The sequence below is a fragment of the Oryctolagus cuniculus genome, chromosome 6, assembly GCF_964237555.1.
Source record: "Oryctolagus cuniculus chromosome 6, mOryCun1.1, whole genome shotgun sequence".
NCBI classification, from domain to species: Eukaryota; Metazoa; Chordata; class Mammalia; order Lagomorpha; family Leporidae; genus Oryctolagus; species Oryctolagus cuniculus.
The window spans coordinates 156,021,908-156,039,532 of NC_091437.1; the positions used below are offsets into that span (position 1 = coordinate 156,021,908).

The window sequence follows — 17,625 nt, forward strand, 5'->3', positions numbered from 1 at the left end:
TTTAGATCTCTGCTCTGTCCCTTATAAGCTCTGTTTTCTCATCTGCAAAATTAGGGTGATATTAAAAACTGTCTCAGGCTGCTGCATGGAATGAAATAGAAGATGTGGACAAACGCACTGATGTGCAGTGAAGAGCCAACCAATACAATTTCCCTTGGAGTCCCCTTTCATGTGGAGTGTGAGTATACACACCTTGCGTTATCATTCCACAACGTGACACACCTGTACATTAGTCACCTGGAGGAGGAAGGACAAACTGCACAGTGATTCCCAAGGTCTAGGAGCCTGGATTTGAGAATAAATTGACTTGACAACCTTAGTTTTTCTAAGTATCCTTTGTGAGGTCAAGTTCATTAGAAATAGTTTTGCAATTTAGAAGTAAATAATAGGGGCCAGCACTGTGGCATAGCGAATAAAGCCACTGCCTGCAGTGCCCGCATCCCATATAGGTGCTGGTTCAGGTCCCGGCTACTCCATTTCCAATCCAGCTCTCTGCTGGGGCCTGGGAAAGCAGCAGAATATGGCCCAAGTCCTTGGACCCCTGCCCCCACATGGGAGACTCTGGCTCCTGGCTTCAGATTGGCGCAGCTCCGGCTGTTGCAGCCATCTGGGAAGTGAACCAGCGGATGGAAGATCTCTCTCTCTCTCTGCCTTTGCCTCTCTGTAACTCATTCTTTCAAATAAATAAATAAATCTTTAAAAAAAAAAGTAAATAATAGAGTCTGATAGGATGAATACTGATCAAGATCAGATGTGAGAAGAGTTTATATAATAAAAGCCTGTTTTCACAGAGTGCAGTTCCCATACATGATATTCTGAGCAAGTCAACTATGGAGAGATAGAATTGGGCATTTATTTTGCAGGAGCATGAGTAAGGCTGAATTGCAAATAAGAAAGACAAGCTCATATCTCTGCCATGTCTGTCAGCCCTTAAAGTGCCTCACTTCTCTGAATCTCAGTTTTCACATCTATAAAATGGAAGCAACCATAGTACTTGTCTCTCAGTGTTCTGAGGATTCAATGAGATAAGGAACATACAGTGCTTAGCAGGATCTCACGCATCATAAGTAGACGGTATTTTTCTGATACTACTATGGGAACTTTGAAAGTCATATTTGGAGACATAAATTTTCATATTTCTGCAAAAACAAAGTATCTACCAACACCTGCTTTGTACCAGACACTTGGCTAAGTATAGAATTTTGAAATACATACCCTTCTTTAAATTAACTCTGACAACTTTATAAAGTAAGCATAATTATCTCCCTCTCTGTCTCTTGCTCTGCCTTTCAAATAAATACATAAATAAATACTTTTTAAAAATTATTCCAAATTTACCAGAGAGAAGCCTGAGGCTGGTGGGATCTGGGGTAGAACTTTCTGAGCTCTAATTTTAGGCCAGGCACTGGTCTGGTTGTTGTGTATACAGTGTCTGATTCATTCACCTAATAGCCCCGATATGCAAATGTTCCAGTAATGGAACCTGAAATACAATGACATCTCACTGCAAGGTAAGTCCCTGAGCCTGGCAAACTCTAAATCCAGTGCCTTTTCCACTGCCTGCAGAGCTGGTCTCTTTGTCATACTGTAGCTCATACAGAGTGCAACTCTGTCAGACACATATCCCACCCCAGGCAGACGACGCATCCATAGTTCCTTACTTCACCTGATCACTTATGAATCCGGTTTTTACCATCCTAATGAAGTCAGGGAGGACAGGAGAGCACTGCTGGGGAGCACGACGGAGGAGGGCTGTGTTTGATCTCGTGTGCTGTACTGCTGGGCTCACGCTGACATATTCCATGTGACTGAAAGCATGCCTTTCTCATGTTCTTTGTATGAGTGTTTCTCAAGTGCACTCACACAATGCTATGTAATAATCATAACAAAATCCCTATGCAAGTCCCAAATGTACTTAAGTACCAAGTAAAACTGCTAAAATGTTCTAAGTAGAGAAGAGAACATGGGTGGTTTGCACACACACACACACACACACACACACTGTTCTACCTCCCAATTCCCTGACCGTTCCTTCTGATGGAGGTGGGGGAAAAAGAGTCAGGCAGAAGTGCTGAGAACCCTAAAGCTACAAGGAGCAGAAATCAAGGGACTGAACTCAGGTGTGTATTTCTGCTCTGTCCTGTAAATAAACAGCAGTAGTTGTCAGCTGACTCTGTGGGGCTTGTACCTCCCTGGTGCACTGTTCTGAGCCCCTGCAGGCATGACCTCACTTAATACAGCAACAGTATCCAGCTGGTATTATTATAATATTCCCCTTTTCTACCCAGGGAAACGCGCAGTTGGAGGGCACTTTGGCAAGCTGCAGAGCATGAGGGAGCAGGGAGATTTACAGCCCAGGGAATCAGCCGCGGCGCTGTGCGCCCTCAGCAAAGACGGGGAATGGGCCCACCACAGACATCAGCAGGACAGCCCTTCACTGGAATCCATGCACGATCTTTTTTTCTTTCTGGGGAACTCTTTTTTTTTTTTTTTAATTTATTTATTTGAAAGTCAGAAGTTATAGAGGGGGAGAGACAGACAGAGATCTTTCATCTGCTGGTTCACTCCCCAGATGGCGGCAATGGCTGGGACCAGGCCAGGTAGAAGCCAGGAGCTTCTTTCCAGGTCTCCCATGTGGGTGGCAGGGGCCCAAGCACATGGGCCATCTTTGCAGGCCATTAGCAGGGAGCTGCAGGGCATTTCTGAGACTAACTCCTATCCATCTCTGTATCACCCACATCTCCCAGGAACTAAGGGATGGTCCTGGGAGCCCCAGGTCTGGCACTGTACAAGCACCACTGCCTGAATCTTCCCAGTAACCTGGTGGTGTGGCCTGTTTTCTGAGGACTCACATGCACAGTCTGCTCCAGGTCCATGTTAACAGGTGGAAAAGTTCTCAGTGGGTTTGAGTCCAAAGCCTGCAGGCTTTTCTCCCCCACAGAAGGCTCTGCCTAGTACAGGCCCCCTGGAGAACCCCATAAATGTGTTTTGAATTGAACTGGCTCTCTTTTATGAGCGACATCATTTCCAATATAAGTAAAACAACCGCCAGTGAAGACAGACTGTGGTGTTTTATAGGATCCCTAAAAACTTGCCATCTACGGAGGTGAACGGTCTTAAATCTTACTTTATCTCTGAAACAGAAACCTCCACCTGCAAAATGAGAAACACTTACAGAACCTCTAGGTTTTTCTTTTTCTTTGGTGAATTTGTTTCAAAGTTAGCTGGCCACACCTAATCATGCCCACTTCTGTACTACTTCAGGATCTACAATGTGCCTGTTTTATGGCCCTATTCCAAGGCACCATTCTCCCAAAATTTGCATTTCTCCAACTAGACTGTGAGCTCCTTGAGACCAGTTGGGTTTCTATTCATTGGAACCAATGCCCCTTAAGAGATACTTATGGATAGATAGAATGAATGATTGAATGAGTAAGCACAGATTTAAACGGGAGGGAGAAAACTGGAAAGAGGATCTTGTATCATCTTCAACAAGAGGCAGGAAGAATTCAAAAATAATGCACTTTGCAATTCTTTCATTTTTCAGATGAGAAAACTGATTGGCACGTGGTCAGCTGCCTGGGCCAGGATCGCTGAGGGAACCAGAGCCTGGTGTTAGGTGTCCTGGTTCCCAGAGGTTTCCTACTCCTGCACCCTTCCCAGGTACATTTCAAGGATGGCAGTAAGACTCTCTCTTCAGAAAATCCCTGTCTCCAAAGATTATGTTGGCCTTTGTATCACAGTGTCCAAGAATGCCTATATTTGCCTACTATTCAAAATCTGTAACAGAATAAAATATGGCACTGGATCACTCAGCGGACACCCTTTTTCGTGCCATTTCTAGTGGCTAAGAGCAGGTGATGTGGATTCAGATGACCCAGGTTCAATCCCAGCTCTGCCACCTGATGGAGTTTTAGGCTTAATTTCAGTTTCTTTACTTTTAAAAGGAGGACACAGATAAGACTTTGCTCCGAAGGTTGTTGTAAGGTTTAGCTGAGATAATCCATGCCATATGCTTCGCTTTGTTACTGATTAAAGGTAAGTGATTGATAATTGTTGGCTACTGACACTGTTAGGAAAATGGCGCAGCCTTATCTATGGTGCAATCTATACCCTGACACCATCCTAGGCTCTAGCTCCCGCCGCCATTGCTGGAAGCCAGGTGGCCACATGGCCCAACCGCCAGTGTCAAGCTCCACCCCATCCTAATGGGAGTCATGCTCCTGCTTCCCTGCCCGCTCCCTGGCGAAGTTTTAAAAGGACCTGTTCCTGAACACGTGGCGCTCCTCTCTCTCTCTCTCTCTTCCTCCCCCCCTTCCCTCCATCTCCCAATCTCTCTCTCTTGATCTCTCTTACGCTCTCCTTCTCCCTCTTTTCCTTCTTCGCCCCTTCCCTCCAGTCTGTCCGGTTTCCCCCAGTAAGCTCTTTCCCTCACTCCGGTGTTCGGTGTGTTTTGTGGTGGCCTTATAGACACCACGACTTGTATTCGGGATGAGCATTATGCTACACTCATCAGAAGCCAAACCATTATGTAAGACACAGCCCCTGATATGGTGGAGCTCACACTGGGCAGAAAAAAAGAAGAGCATTGAAAAAAACATGACCTCTGAATATAAAGTCCAAGACAAGGTGATCCGATGTGCTGCTGTCTCTCTGGTCTGCACAAAGCCCAGTCGGGCTTATTTTGATGTGCTGCTTTCCAAGCTGTTGAAATACTACTTGAGGAGAAAAATCTCATAAATGGAGCTATCAGTGACGTCAGTACAGACAACGTGGGCCACACGGAAGGCCAGGCACGGCTGCTCCTCTTCCTCAGCCAAATCATTTCACCTCCCTTGGCCTCATTTTCCTTGTGGTTCAAATCAGCAGCGTGGGGCAGATGCTCTCAGAAGTCCCTGGGGCAATAAGAGCCTATAACTGGATGAACTCCTATTTGACAAAAGTGTGACAGCCAGCCCCAAACAAGAGGCCTCCAGCTCTGCTTCCAGAGCTATTGATAAGCCAAGAGGTCATCAGTTATGGGTGGGGGCTGGGAGGGGACGTTAGGGACACCCTCCACTATGTGAATGTCACAGGATCCTGTTGTTGCTTTTCAAAAATAGGATTTCCTCTGCCACGTATTTGAGCCCACAAAGCAACGAGCTGTATCAGAACAGAATTTTTCCGTAATTCTGTCACATGCAGGGCAGTACTCCATTTGAAAAAAGGAAAGCTGCCCACCCACTGCAGAGTTTTCTTCTTAGCATATGCTATGTGGTTAACATCATTCTCAAATGTGAACATTCCAAATCACACCAGGGGCTCTAATTAAAAAAAAAAAAAAGGAAAAAAAAAAACTCTACAAGTACTAGCAAACCTTCTGACAGACACATCTAGCTTCTGCTCCTGTTCTCTTATTTTTTTGTTTTGCTTTGAAAAATAACTCCTTTTGCTCTCTGGCCTGAGAGGTTTAGAGGCACAAACTAATTTACAAAATTGCTATGTTTAAATGGACAGCAGAGAACTTACTGTTGATTGGTCCTGAATGTTATTTTCAATATCTTTTCGGGTTTTTTTAATGTGTGAATAAAATGACTTTTCTCTCAATATTTGGTATGAGAAATTATTTGGACCCAAATGTGCAGAGTACTCCAGACTCCTGCAAACCACACTGAGTGGTACTCAGATAGCATTTAACTCAAACAAGGCCAATCAGAATCCTTCATGGAGGATGGACAGATACCAAAGTTAACAAGATCTACAAGGTCTAGCGCAAAGGACGTGAAAAAGCTGACAACCAGCTTTTCAACACACGAGGGAGTTTCTCTAAGAATGGTCATAACCAAAAGATGGCAAGAGAAAGGGGAGAGACCTGGTGACATCACTTCAACCCCTGTATCCCATGCCCCAGGCTGCTCAACCCTTGGACTTTCTAGTTATGCAAGCAACCATTCTTTTTTAACAAACTAGTCTTAAAACTAACACAGCTCAGGTTAATCTCCTGAGTTCTAGTACAGTCATCACAGTTAACAGATGTGCTACCTTGGACAAGGCATTCACTGTCAGAGCGCCAGCTTCATCATTTGTAAGACAGAGATAATAAATATCCACGTCAAGTGATTAGTAAGAAGAAGAAATTACATAATATACATAAACAATGGCAGAAAATATCTATAAATCATATCTGAGATGGTATTAGTATCCAAAATACATAAACTCTTACAAATCAACAATAAAAAGACAAATGACTAATTTTTAAAGGGGTGGAATAGACATTTCTCCAAAGAGAAAACAAGCATATGAAGAATGGGTCAACCATCATTAATCACTAGGGAAATGCACATCAAATCCACAATGGATGACACTTCACATCCAGGAAGATGGCTACAATGAAGAAGACGGAAAGTAACAAGTGGTATGGAGAAGCTGGGAGAACATAAAAGGGGGTACCAGCTTTGGAAAACATGGCAACTCCTAGAAAGATTAAATATACTGTCACCATATGATCCACCAACGCCACTGTCATAGACAGGATGTTGGAGGCTCCCAAAAGTCATACACAGAAATTCTAGCCCCACTGTGATGTCAGTAGAGGGTGGGAGTTGCCTTGGGGAGGTAATGAAGTCATGAGAACAATGCTTTACAAGACACCCCAGAAAGCTGTCTGGCTCATTTTCAGCCACAGTGAGAATTCAGCAGTCTGCACCCAGGACGAGGGCCTTACTAGATCCCAATCACTCTGGCACCCTGATCTTGGGATATCTGACCTCCAGAATTATAAAAAACTCAACGTCTGTTGTTTCTGAGTTATCTAGCCTATGTATGATACTATGATTCAAACTGACCAAGACCTCGTCCTAGATCCACACAAACACCTGTCTGTGACTCTTCAGAGCAGTATTATTCATAACAGTCAAAACGTAGAAACCACCCAAACACCTGTACCTGCCTAAATGAATAAGCAAAATGTGACTCGGATAAAAGATTCCAAAGCACAAAGAAAATGTAACAAGTTCCAGTGTTCAATACCACAGTGCAATCACTGTGGTTCACAACAGTGTATTCCATTCTGTATAGAAAACTCAGAGAGGAGCCGCTGGCTCCAAACACAAAGAAAAGGAAAAGAAAGGCTGGCTTCTTGGTCTGACTGGTCTATACAGTGTGTCTGTGTTGAAACAGTGCACTGTGCCCCCACAAAAGTGTACAAATGTTGCATGTTAGCCAACATTTTTTATTTCATTTATTTTAAACTGTTACTTGTACAGTTCCTGCACGGAAGATACCAAACCTAAGGGCCAGAAAAGGCTGCAAAGTATTCCCTGTTTGCCTTTCTTGACACCACATTCACTCATTTCCAAAAGCGAACAGGCAATACAAATGCTAACCAAAATTTTTTAAATAGTATTTTTAAAATGCAATGTGATATAGCCATAAAGCGGAAATATTATTCAGCCATTAAAAAGGAATGCAGTACTCACGCTAAAACACAGATGAGGTTCATAAGCATTATGCTAAGTAAATGAAAGCCAGATACAAATGACTATAGAGTCTATAGTCACATGTATATCAAATGTCCAGAACAGATCTACAGAGACAAAAAGCAAATGAGTGTTTACCAGGGTCTTGGCTGGGGGTGGGAATGGGGTTGGGGGAGATGGGCAGTGACTACCAATGGGTTCACCGCTTCTCTGCAAGACAGTGATGAAAATGTTCTAGAATTATATCATGGTGACATTTACACAATTTGGGGAATACATTAAAAACCACTGCGCTGTATAGCTTCAAAGGACAGCTCTCACGTTGCGTGAATTATATTGCAATCGAAAAAAGAACCATTATGGTGATACAGCACAGCCTATCTGTTAAGGACTAAGGCAGCCATGCTCGGGTGCTCACTGTGCCACTGCACATAAGGCTGTCTACAGACATGATTACAACTGCGAAGTAGCTCTTCACTTACATTTTAAAAAATTTTATGCGCATATTGAGAGGCAGAGAGAGACTGGCAGAGCACTCACTTGGCTGGTTCACTCCCTAAATGTTCACAACCCCCAGGAGGCTCAAGCCGGGAGCCAGAGTTTCAATCCTGCCTTGTGGATGGCAGGAACCTAACTCCTTGAGCCATTACTGCTGCCTCCAAGGATACGCACTGGCAGGAAGATGAAATCTGGAGTTTAAAGCTGGGAGTTGTTCGGGCACCCTGATAACGGGATACAGGCATAGAAACCAGCAGCTTAACCACCAGGCCAAATTCCCAGCCCACTCTCCTCATGCTTAATGGATAGGAAATTGGAGTTCTGAGAGGTTAAGTGCAATTAAGTGGAGGAGCTAAGACTCAAACACCAGTCTATCTGATTTCTTTCTACTCTTGTTATATTTATACAAGACTCTGTCCTGGGAGCACTCTGGGATGTGGTGGGATCACTAGTTACATACTATCCATTCAGGCTTCCTTTCTTAAATAACAGAGCCCCAGTCTGATTAGACATGTCAGTGTGTTCAGCTCAAAGATACATTTTCTAGTCTTCCTTAAAGCAGGTATGACTAGGTGGCTTTAGCCAGCAAGATGTAAAACAGAAGTGCTCTACTTTGTGAACTTTTTGGAAAGTGCCTTAAAAGAAGCTAAATTAGCTGGAAGAAGACTCCTGTTGTCCTTCCCATCTGCTTGCAGTAACATGGATGTGATGGCTAACACTCCAGCAGCCATGCTGGATCATGAGGCAATATGCTAAGGATGGTACAACCAGAGAGACAGAAAAAGGCTTAGGTTCCTGATAACCACAGAGGCATCATCTGGCTTTGGACAATCTCCAGATTCCTCTGGTATGAGAGGGGGGAAGAAACCTAATTACTACCGTTATTCGGGATTTTGTTTCTATGTAGCTGAAATCTAACCCTAACTTACATACTAAGCCTGTGAAACCAACTAGGAATGTATGAAAACAACTCATCTCAGAAGTGGCCAAATTAGACCCATTCTACGCCAGTCATTTTCCCAACTTGCCCTGCTTCACATTATTTTAGAGGCTTGGGCATTCTATTGATTTCTTCTGAAGACACTCAGTAAGGCCAAGTTTGCTGAGTTACAGAATCACTGTAAGAACCAGTCTCAATTCACCAAGAACAGACATTACATTTCATATGCACTCAAACCTCATCTCAGAAATTGCTTCAGGAAGACAGCCACAGAGGAGCCAACAGGCTCCCACAGAGTGGATTTCTGAAGAAGCAAATTTATTTATACAACCCTGGCACAACCTGGTGAAGGGAGAACAGACTGGGCACATTCCAAGCTGGAGGCTGATAAAGCTCCAAGACTTCCTAGCTTTCAAATCGACATTCTGCCCAATCTTCCCAGAGCCATCACCAAGATTCCTGGATGATCTTCCCTGTCGAAAGGACAAACCGTGATGGTCTTTCACGGCTGAGGCAGAGTCCCCATGTTGTTTATTTCTTCACATCCGGGACGTGTGATGTTGATCAGCCAACTGATGACTTATAACACAACAGCAGGTTGATAAGTGTAACACTGGGCCATGAATGGCTTTTCTGGTCACCCTTCTTTCTCTTTAGGGATTTTTTAGAGTTCAAGCCATAGTGACATAAGTAAAGATGAAACTTTACTGCGGGATTTTTCCACACCATTTTTTTTTATATCTAATTTTGTGCACACTGTGGCAGAGCTAGTAACCCAAGTATTCTTTATGGGGGTAGAAATTCCTATTTTACTTTATAGGTGGTTGTGTGAGAGAATTCAGATTAAAAACCTAACACAGGGGTGGGCATTTAGCCTGGCAGTTAAGATGCCCATTAGGAGGTTCGCAAGCCACATCAGAATGCTTGGGTCGGACACCCGGCTCCAGCTCTTGACAATGCCAACCCTGGGAAACAAGAGCGATGGCTCAAGTGCTTAGGTCCCTGCACCCACAAGAGAGACCTGGACTGAGTTCCTGGCTCCCAGCTCTGGTCCTGGTCCAGCCCCAGCCACTTCAGGCGTTTGGGGAGTGAACCAGTGGATGGCAGCTCCAGTCTCTCTGCCTCTCAAATTAAAAAGCTGCTTACAGTCCTTTCTCCAGACCCAGGGTGGAATTTTTTTACCCTATGCTTTCCTTTCCGAAGAGTCCACATATATGCACATGGACAGGCGCACCTGTGTGCCCACGAGCCCGTGCATACATATAGTTGTGCACATACACATGCACCCTATCTCACTTTTTATAGAACACAGAAACTGGGAAGCAAACCACCTAATTCTATGGAAGCCAAATTCACTTCCCCCAAGTCCACGCACCAAATCTGGTGCCCTCTCCCTCTGCCTTCATCTTGCCTCACCTTCCAACAGCTTAAGTTTGGTGAGCTACTTTTAGGCCTTTAAAAACCAAACAGAACAGTTATGATGGGACTAGCGAGAGCAGGCTACACCAAAAGGGTAGAGGAAGTACCAACCTCAAACTGGAAATATGCTCACATCCTATCCCACACAAAGAAATTCTGGGACTCGCCAAGGAAGGCAAACCATTCCACTTGGTGGTTCCCAGCCTCAGTCATAAGTGACATTCAAAATGATGAATTTTTGAAATCAAGAAAAGGTTTGAGTTATGGAGATATTTATATTCTAGGCACCAAGCTAGATACAGATGAGGCTAGCAAAATCACACAGGATTAAAAAACATTTGGTGCTCAGAAACTTTGCAGAAAATGCAGCTCCCACACGAAAAGCAGCAATGGTCAAGATGAGTATAGAACTTAGAATTTCAAAACCTAGCATCAGATCTAGCACTGCATTTACAAGCTCCAAGACACCGGACAGAAGACTCGGCTTGCTTCAAGCACATTCATACTTCACTCATCTCTAAAACGGGGCTGGGAGAGCCACTTGGAGGTTGTTGTGACTGACAAATCAGCTCATAGTCCTAAAAATGCAACGTCTGTGTCCTGCAGATGTTCACTGCGTCCATGAGATGCCACTGTGTGTGTCACTCTTCATTGCTTTCCATGAAACAAATACAAGTATAATTAATTGTACTGATGTCAATGATATAAATGTGTAACATGAGGACCCTTTTAAAAGTGCAATGGAGAGGAATTAAAAGATGTTTATTCTGGTGCAAAAAAATTTTGAAACCCATGCATAGCTTTTTCAAAGCATGCATTTTTCATTAATTTGTTGAAGAACCCTGGTATGCATGGATTTCAAATATTTTACACCAAAGTAAACTTATTTTTCAATTCCCTTTTCCACAGCTTTTTGAAGTACCTTCATATATTTTCAACAGAGGCAGACTAATAACTGATCTTAAGTAGGGAGAAGCTAAAGGTTAAAATGAGAAGGAAATTAGCAAGTATAATAGAAAGCACGGGACTTGGTGCATTCAGATATTGATCTCCTGCCATCCTCATCACAGCCCTTTAAAGACAGAATGATTTTATGATGTTGAGAAACCTGCCCACCACCACGTAGCTACTGACCGCTTACGCCTAGACTCCAAGTTCACTCTTTCAACCACACCACAGCTGAAGGCTACCAGATGTAAGAGATGCTGATTGCCTGTGGATCTGGAATGGGTTTGATCTGGCAGAAGTTTTGTGTTCTAGTATTTAAACCCAGAGACACCTATTACCGATCCTAAACTGCCATGTTTGGGAGTTGTTCCCACACAGGTTATGCAGTCTCCTCTTCACAATGCGAAATGGCCCTGGTTGGACCTGAGTGTCCAGTCCTGGGTGGCTATCTTAATTTGCATAATCACTTTATAACAAATTTGTATGTTGAATACTTCAGAAAATTATGGAAAATGGAATTAAAAGATAGGGGCCGGCGCCGTGGCTCAATAGGCTAATCCTCCACCTTGCGGCGCTGGCACACCGGGTTCTAGTCCCGGTCGGGGCGCCGGATTCTGTCCCGGTTGCCCCTCTTCCAGGCCAGCTCTCTGCTCTGGCCAGGGAGTGCAGTGGAGGATGGCCCAGGTGCTTGGGCCCTGCACCCCATGGGAGACCAGGAAAAGCACCTGGATCCTGGCTCCTGCCATCGGATCAGCGCGGTGCGCCGGCTGCAGCGGCGGCCATTGGAGGGTGAACCAACGGCAAGGGAAGACCTTTCTCTCTCTGTCTCTCTCTCTCACTGTCCACTCTGCCTGTCAAAAATAAAAAAAAATAAAAATAAAAAATAAAAAAATAAAAGATAGGGGCAGGCAACTGGTACAATGGCTAAGATGCCACCTGAGACATCCAAATCCCACATCAGAGTGGCCTGGGTTCAAGCCCTGGCTTCGTCTCTAATTCCAGCTTCCTGTTAAGGTATACCCTAGCTGGCAACAAGTGATGGCTCAAGTGCTTGGGCCCCTACAACCAGTGCGGGAACCCAGATTGAGTTTTGGCTCCTGGCTTGGTGAAACAGCAGAAGGAAGATCTCTCTGTTCTCTGTGTGTGTGTGTCTTTTGCCTTTCAAATATAAATAAATAGGGGCCGGCACTGTGGCATAGCAGGTAAAGTTCTGGCATCCCATATGGGTGTTGGTTCGGTCCCGGCTGCTCCACTTCTGATCCAGCTCTCTGCTATGGCCTGGGAAAGCAGTAGAAGATGGCCCAAGTCCTTGGGCCCCTGCACCCACGTGGGAGACCTGGAGGAAGCTTCAGATCAGCTCATCTCCAGCCGTTGCAGCCAGTTAGGGAGTGAACCAATAGATAGAAGACCTCTCTCTCTCTCTCTCTGCCTCTCCTCTATTTGAGTAACTCTTTCAAATAAATAAATAAATCTTTAAAACATATATAAATAAATAAATAAATTTAAAAGGGAAGTATATTTTAGTACAAAAAACTATGCATATTTTTCATAATAATTCTTTTCCAAGAACTTCAATAATTTTGTCTATTTATTTGAAAGGTGTGTGTGTGTGTGAGAGAGAGAGAGAGAGAATAAATCTTCCATCTGCTGGTTCTCTCTCCAAATGGCTACAACAGCCAGGGCTGGGCAAAGCAGGAGCCAGGAGTGGAACTTGATCCTGGTCTTTCACGGGGGACAGCAAGGGCCCAAGTACTTGGGCCAGCATCTCCTGCCCTCCCAGGCACATGAACAGGAAACTGGCCCAGAAGTGAAGTGGCTAGGACTCAAGCCATGACTCCAATATGGGATAGGAGTTCGGCAAGCCGCAGCTTAACCTGCTGTGCCACAATGCTGGTCCCCTTTCCCAGGAACTTTCTAAAGACCCCCATGTATGCACAGATTTCAATTTTGGGGGGCACCAAAATAAACCTTCCTGTTTACACGGACTTTGTGAAGTACCCTCATAGATACCCATGGACTGTAATCAACCACAGGTTTTCCTCACTTAATGACTGGTTCAGTCGTTGGTGGGTTCCAGATGAGGAAGCAGCACAGATGTTCAAGTCAGAATCAGGCTGACAGAGGCTGAATCCTGACCCATGCCATGACGCCCGCTTCCCTGGGAGATGCCCGACCTCCTAACCCCTGGAGAAGGGCCAAACATCTCAGCTTTGGAAGAGCCGAATGCATCTCAGCTTTTTCATGCAAAGAGGATAACGGAGGCCAGTGCTGTGGCTCAATACGATAATCCTCCACTTGCGGCGCCGGCACACTGGGTTCTAGTCCTGGTCGGGGTGCTGGATTCTGTCCCGGTTGCTCCTCTTCCAGGCCAGCTCTCTGCTGTGGCCAGGGAGTGCAGCGGAGGATGGCCCAAGTGCTTGGGCCCTGCACCCCATGGGAGACCAGGAGAAGCACCTGGCTCCTGGCTTTCAATCAGTGTGGTGCAGCGGCCGCAGTGGCCATTGGAGGGTAAACCAACGGAAAAGGAAGACCTTTCTCTCTGTCTCTCTCTCTCTTTCTCACTGTCCACTCTGCCTATCCAAAAAAAAAGATAACAGAGCTGCACTGATTTAGCCCTCGGGACAGTGGTGCCACTGTTCCCAAATCCCTCCCCCAGGACTACCTCCAAGGTGAGACAAGAGAGGCTTCTACCACAAAGACCCGTGTAAGGGGTCTGCCCTTTGGCAGCATCGGCTTTGGGACCTTAGTCTAACAGAACTCGTTGTTGGCTCCCCTACCTCCCCCACTGCATGTTTACTGCCCCTGCTTCCACATTGCCGGTCTCAGCCACGAGCTGCTTAGACAGTAATCACGTTAACTGAGTTACTACGGTAACTCAGGTTGTTTTTCTCTCTCTGGCTGGGAGCTCCTCTTCAGAGGATTTCAACTGGGAAGCTTCGAGAGCCTCCTGACTACAGCCATGATACAGGGCTGGCTGGGCTGGGCGCCTGTGCCCCGAGTGCCAGGGCATCCAGCAGGCCCATGCGGCTAGGCCCAAGTGGACTCTGCACTGGCAGTGCGTCTCCTGCCCTTATCTGGGGAACTCAGGCAAAGGCTAATAGACACAGCCCAGTCACTCTGGTCATTAAGGCTGCGTGCAGTGGTGCAGGATCACTGTGGCATTTACTTCTGTTCATATGTTTCTAAGTCTTGTTTTCTATTTTCACATCCAAGTTGAAATGGGGCAAGAGGTGGGAAAAAGCTTTCTGAGAGCCAATGGAAGGAGGAGACTATCTCAGGGTTGAAGGAATGTGACCCTCTTCTTTCCCCAGCACCACACACACACACACACACACACACAGGGTTGTAGGGATGTGACCCCCCTCTTTCCCCAGCATTCCCCCCCCCCACACACACAGAATTTCCCAAGCCCAGGCACGACTGATGAGCAGATGCTGCGGGAGTCTTTCTACTCAACATCAGCCCCCACGATCTATTCGCTGCACACCACCAGCACCTTCTGTGCACCTGCTGGCCTTATGCAGAGTGCTACAGGCGTAAGCAGATACAAGGCAGCACCTGAGCCTGTGGCCAATGAGAGCGTGTACAGGTGGCCAACCTTCCCTGCCCTGCTCCAGCCACATCCCACCTGTGGGTGTCCTCCTCCTCTCCAGCCCTCAGTTGCTACTCCCCTCTCTCCTCTCCTCACAGCCTCCCATTGTCCCTTATCCTCCTCAGACCTTCAGAGGAGCCTGAGGTGCCCCCTCATCCCTTACGATTGCCCTGCTGTCTGCCCACACTTCTCCTGTCTTCCCTTCTGCTTAGATTACACTACTTCAATTGTGCCAGATGCCTTCCGCTGGGACCCAAACTGACACAGGGAGGCAGCCCCGTACATGGACATGAATGGTAGAGCTCAGGACAGTAAAAGGCATGGGACCGGCACTGTGGCGTAGTAGGTTAAGCCTCCACCTGCGGCGCCAGAATCCCATATGGTGCTTGTCTGTGTCCCGGCTGCTCCTCTTCCAATCCAGCTCTCTGCTATGGGCTTGGAAAGCAGTGGAAGACGGCCCCAGGGCTTGGGCCCCTGCATCCATGTGGGAGACCCGGAAGAAGCTCCTGGTTTCTGGCTTTGGGTTGGCCCAGCTCCTGCCACTGCAGTTATTTGCGAGTGAACCAATGGATGGAAGACCTCTCTCTGTCTCTTCCTCACTCTCTGTAACTCTACCTCTCAAATAAATAAATAAACTCTTTAAAAAGAAAAAAAAAAGAACATTAAAAGCACTGTATCCCAGTGATGGCCCAGGGCACTACAGTCTGACGGATGGATGGTGCACCCTAGCCCCACTACACCTTTCACACTTCTGAAAAAAGGGGTTAATATCACTGCCTACTTCACAGGTGGCTGTGAGGGTTGAGTAATATAATCAATAAGTAAGGTGCTTAGGCTAGGGTCAGGCCCTTTGTTACCACTGATAAGACAGCAGCAGGAATTCTTAGAGGTAACTGCACACAGCTCCTTGAAGACAGAGTACATACCCTACATGGGTCCTTTCCACATGTTTTCTCATCTGGTCCCATCAGCAAAACTTACTATTATTGTACAATAAAAGATACACTTGGTCTTGACATACAGGTCCCTGGTTCCTGACATACAGCTCCTAAACCCCTTGGGATGTTCTGAGTGGTAAGAGGGTCTTCTGTACGCAAATGGGATGGCTCATGGTCAGGGGCCAAGCAGTTCCAGGATGGTCACCAGAAAGACCCCTGGGAAGGAGATGGGCTGGAGACCCCAGTCATGACAGCCAGTGATTGAATCAACGGTGCCTGTATCATGAGACCGCTCCTCAATCACAGGGATGGAAGGTCTAGGAGCTTCTAGGCTGCTGAGCATGGGGACGTATTTGGGGTGGGGGGAGGAGGGACATGTCCTGATAAGGCTGGGAACTGCCCACCACTCCTTCCTCTGTACCTTGCCCTGTGCCTCTTTCTATCCGGCTGTTCCTGAGCTATGTCCTACAGAAAGCCAGTCGCAGTAAGAAAAGTGCTTCCTTGTATTCTGTGTGATGTTCTAGCAAACTGTGAAAGCTGAGAAGGAATGCTGGGAGCCCTTGAATTTACAGCAGGTGATCAGAAGCTGGGAAACCTGTAGGACTTCGATTGGCACTTGAAGTGGGGCTGTCCTGTGGAACTGAGCCCTCAACCTGTGGGGTCTAACTTCAGATAGGGTCAGAATGCAATGGAACTGTGTGGAAACCCAACTGGTGCTGGAAAATTGGAGAGCTGCTGGGTGCGGAAAAAACTCCACACATTTGGGATCAGAAGTAGGGTGAGAAAAAACATAGCACCCATCAATGCTCCATTTCACGGTACCTCTCAGACACCGCCTGCTCCCTTCCTACTGTGAGGCACTCCCAGGTCCCCTGGCCAGACAGACCCAGGAGGACAATGCTCCCATAAGCGACTCTGCCTCACTGATTCAGCTGCTGACTCAACTACCCCCTTGGGTGTGGCAGCTGGAGGCCCTCAGGCCCAGCCAATACCACACCCCAAGCTTGGCACACCCAGTGTCCTTGCTCGTAGTCCTCGGGCTCAGAGTCCAAAGGCTGGAGCCGACTGGTCAGGAAACCCTGTTGCCCTGCCACGTTCTCCCCACTTGCCCAAGTGCAGGCAGCTGGCCTGCAACCCAGTGACACACTGGAGAGATGGTCCCCTCCTCCTCCTCCAACTGGATGTTGGGGGTTCCCTCTGCAAGTGGTGGCAAGTGAGGGCAAGTGGTGGGCAAGTATTTGGGAAGTGATGCCAGGCAGGTGAATGGAAAAACAAGACAGGAACAGGAAGAAAACCAATCCTGGGGGCAATTGGGCTACCGCTGATGGCAACCAGCGCTCAACCAGGTTGGGGACTGAGCTCTGGGAGATGCTACAGAACACACCTCAGAGTTGTGCACCTGAGGGACAAGGAAGCTGGAGTATCTGCTGTGCAACTCCGGTGCTCCCTTGGCTGAAGGCTGCCCCTGGAAGCCAAAGCTCAGTGCTCCTGGCATGAGCTTGCCGCAAAAAGCAGGCCACAGGTGCTCGGAGCATGGGGACACTGTGTGTGCCCAGGGGAGCAGGTCGAACACCAGTACTGGCCTGCAGACTCCACTAACCAGATGCAGTTCCCCATCCTCAAGGAGGGGTGTGAACAAAGCAGGAGGTAACTTTACCCCAGGCAGCAGGCAGTCCTGTCCAACAGAAATAGAATCCATCCAGGACAAGCTGACAAGCCAAGCATGCGGTTTTTCACTGTCAATCACCACGGGAGAATATGGAAAAGAAACAGCTGAAATTAATCTTTTTTTTTTTTTTTTTGGACAGGCAGAGTGGGCAGAGTGGACAGTGA

General features: G+C 46.6%; 1 protein-coding gene and 1 non-coding gene across 8 annotated transcripts in view; both read right to left on the minus strand.

Annotated features, from left to right (window-relative positions):
* The window catches only part of ASAP1 (ArfGAP with SH3 domain, ankyrin repeat and PH domain 1), a 381,209-nt gene that overhangs the window by 301,803 nt on the left and 61,781 nt on the right, over positions 1-17,625 (minus strand). The gene's annotated exons all lie outside the window — the stretch shown is intronic.
* Positions 7,228-7,361, minus strand: LOC127490863 (small nucleolar RNA SNORA13). The gene has a single exon (XR_007919254.1). It is a non-coding gene; the product is annotated as a small nucleolar RNA SNORA13 (small nucleolar RNA).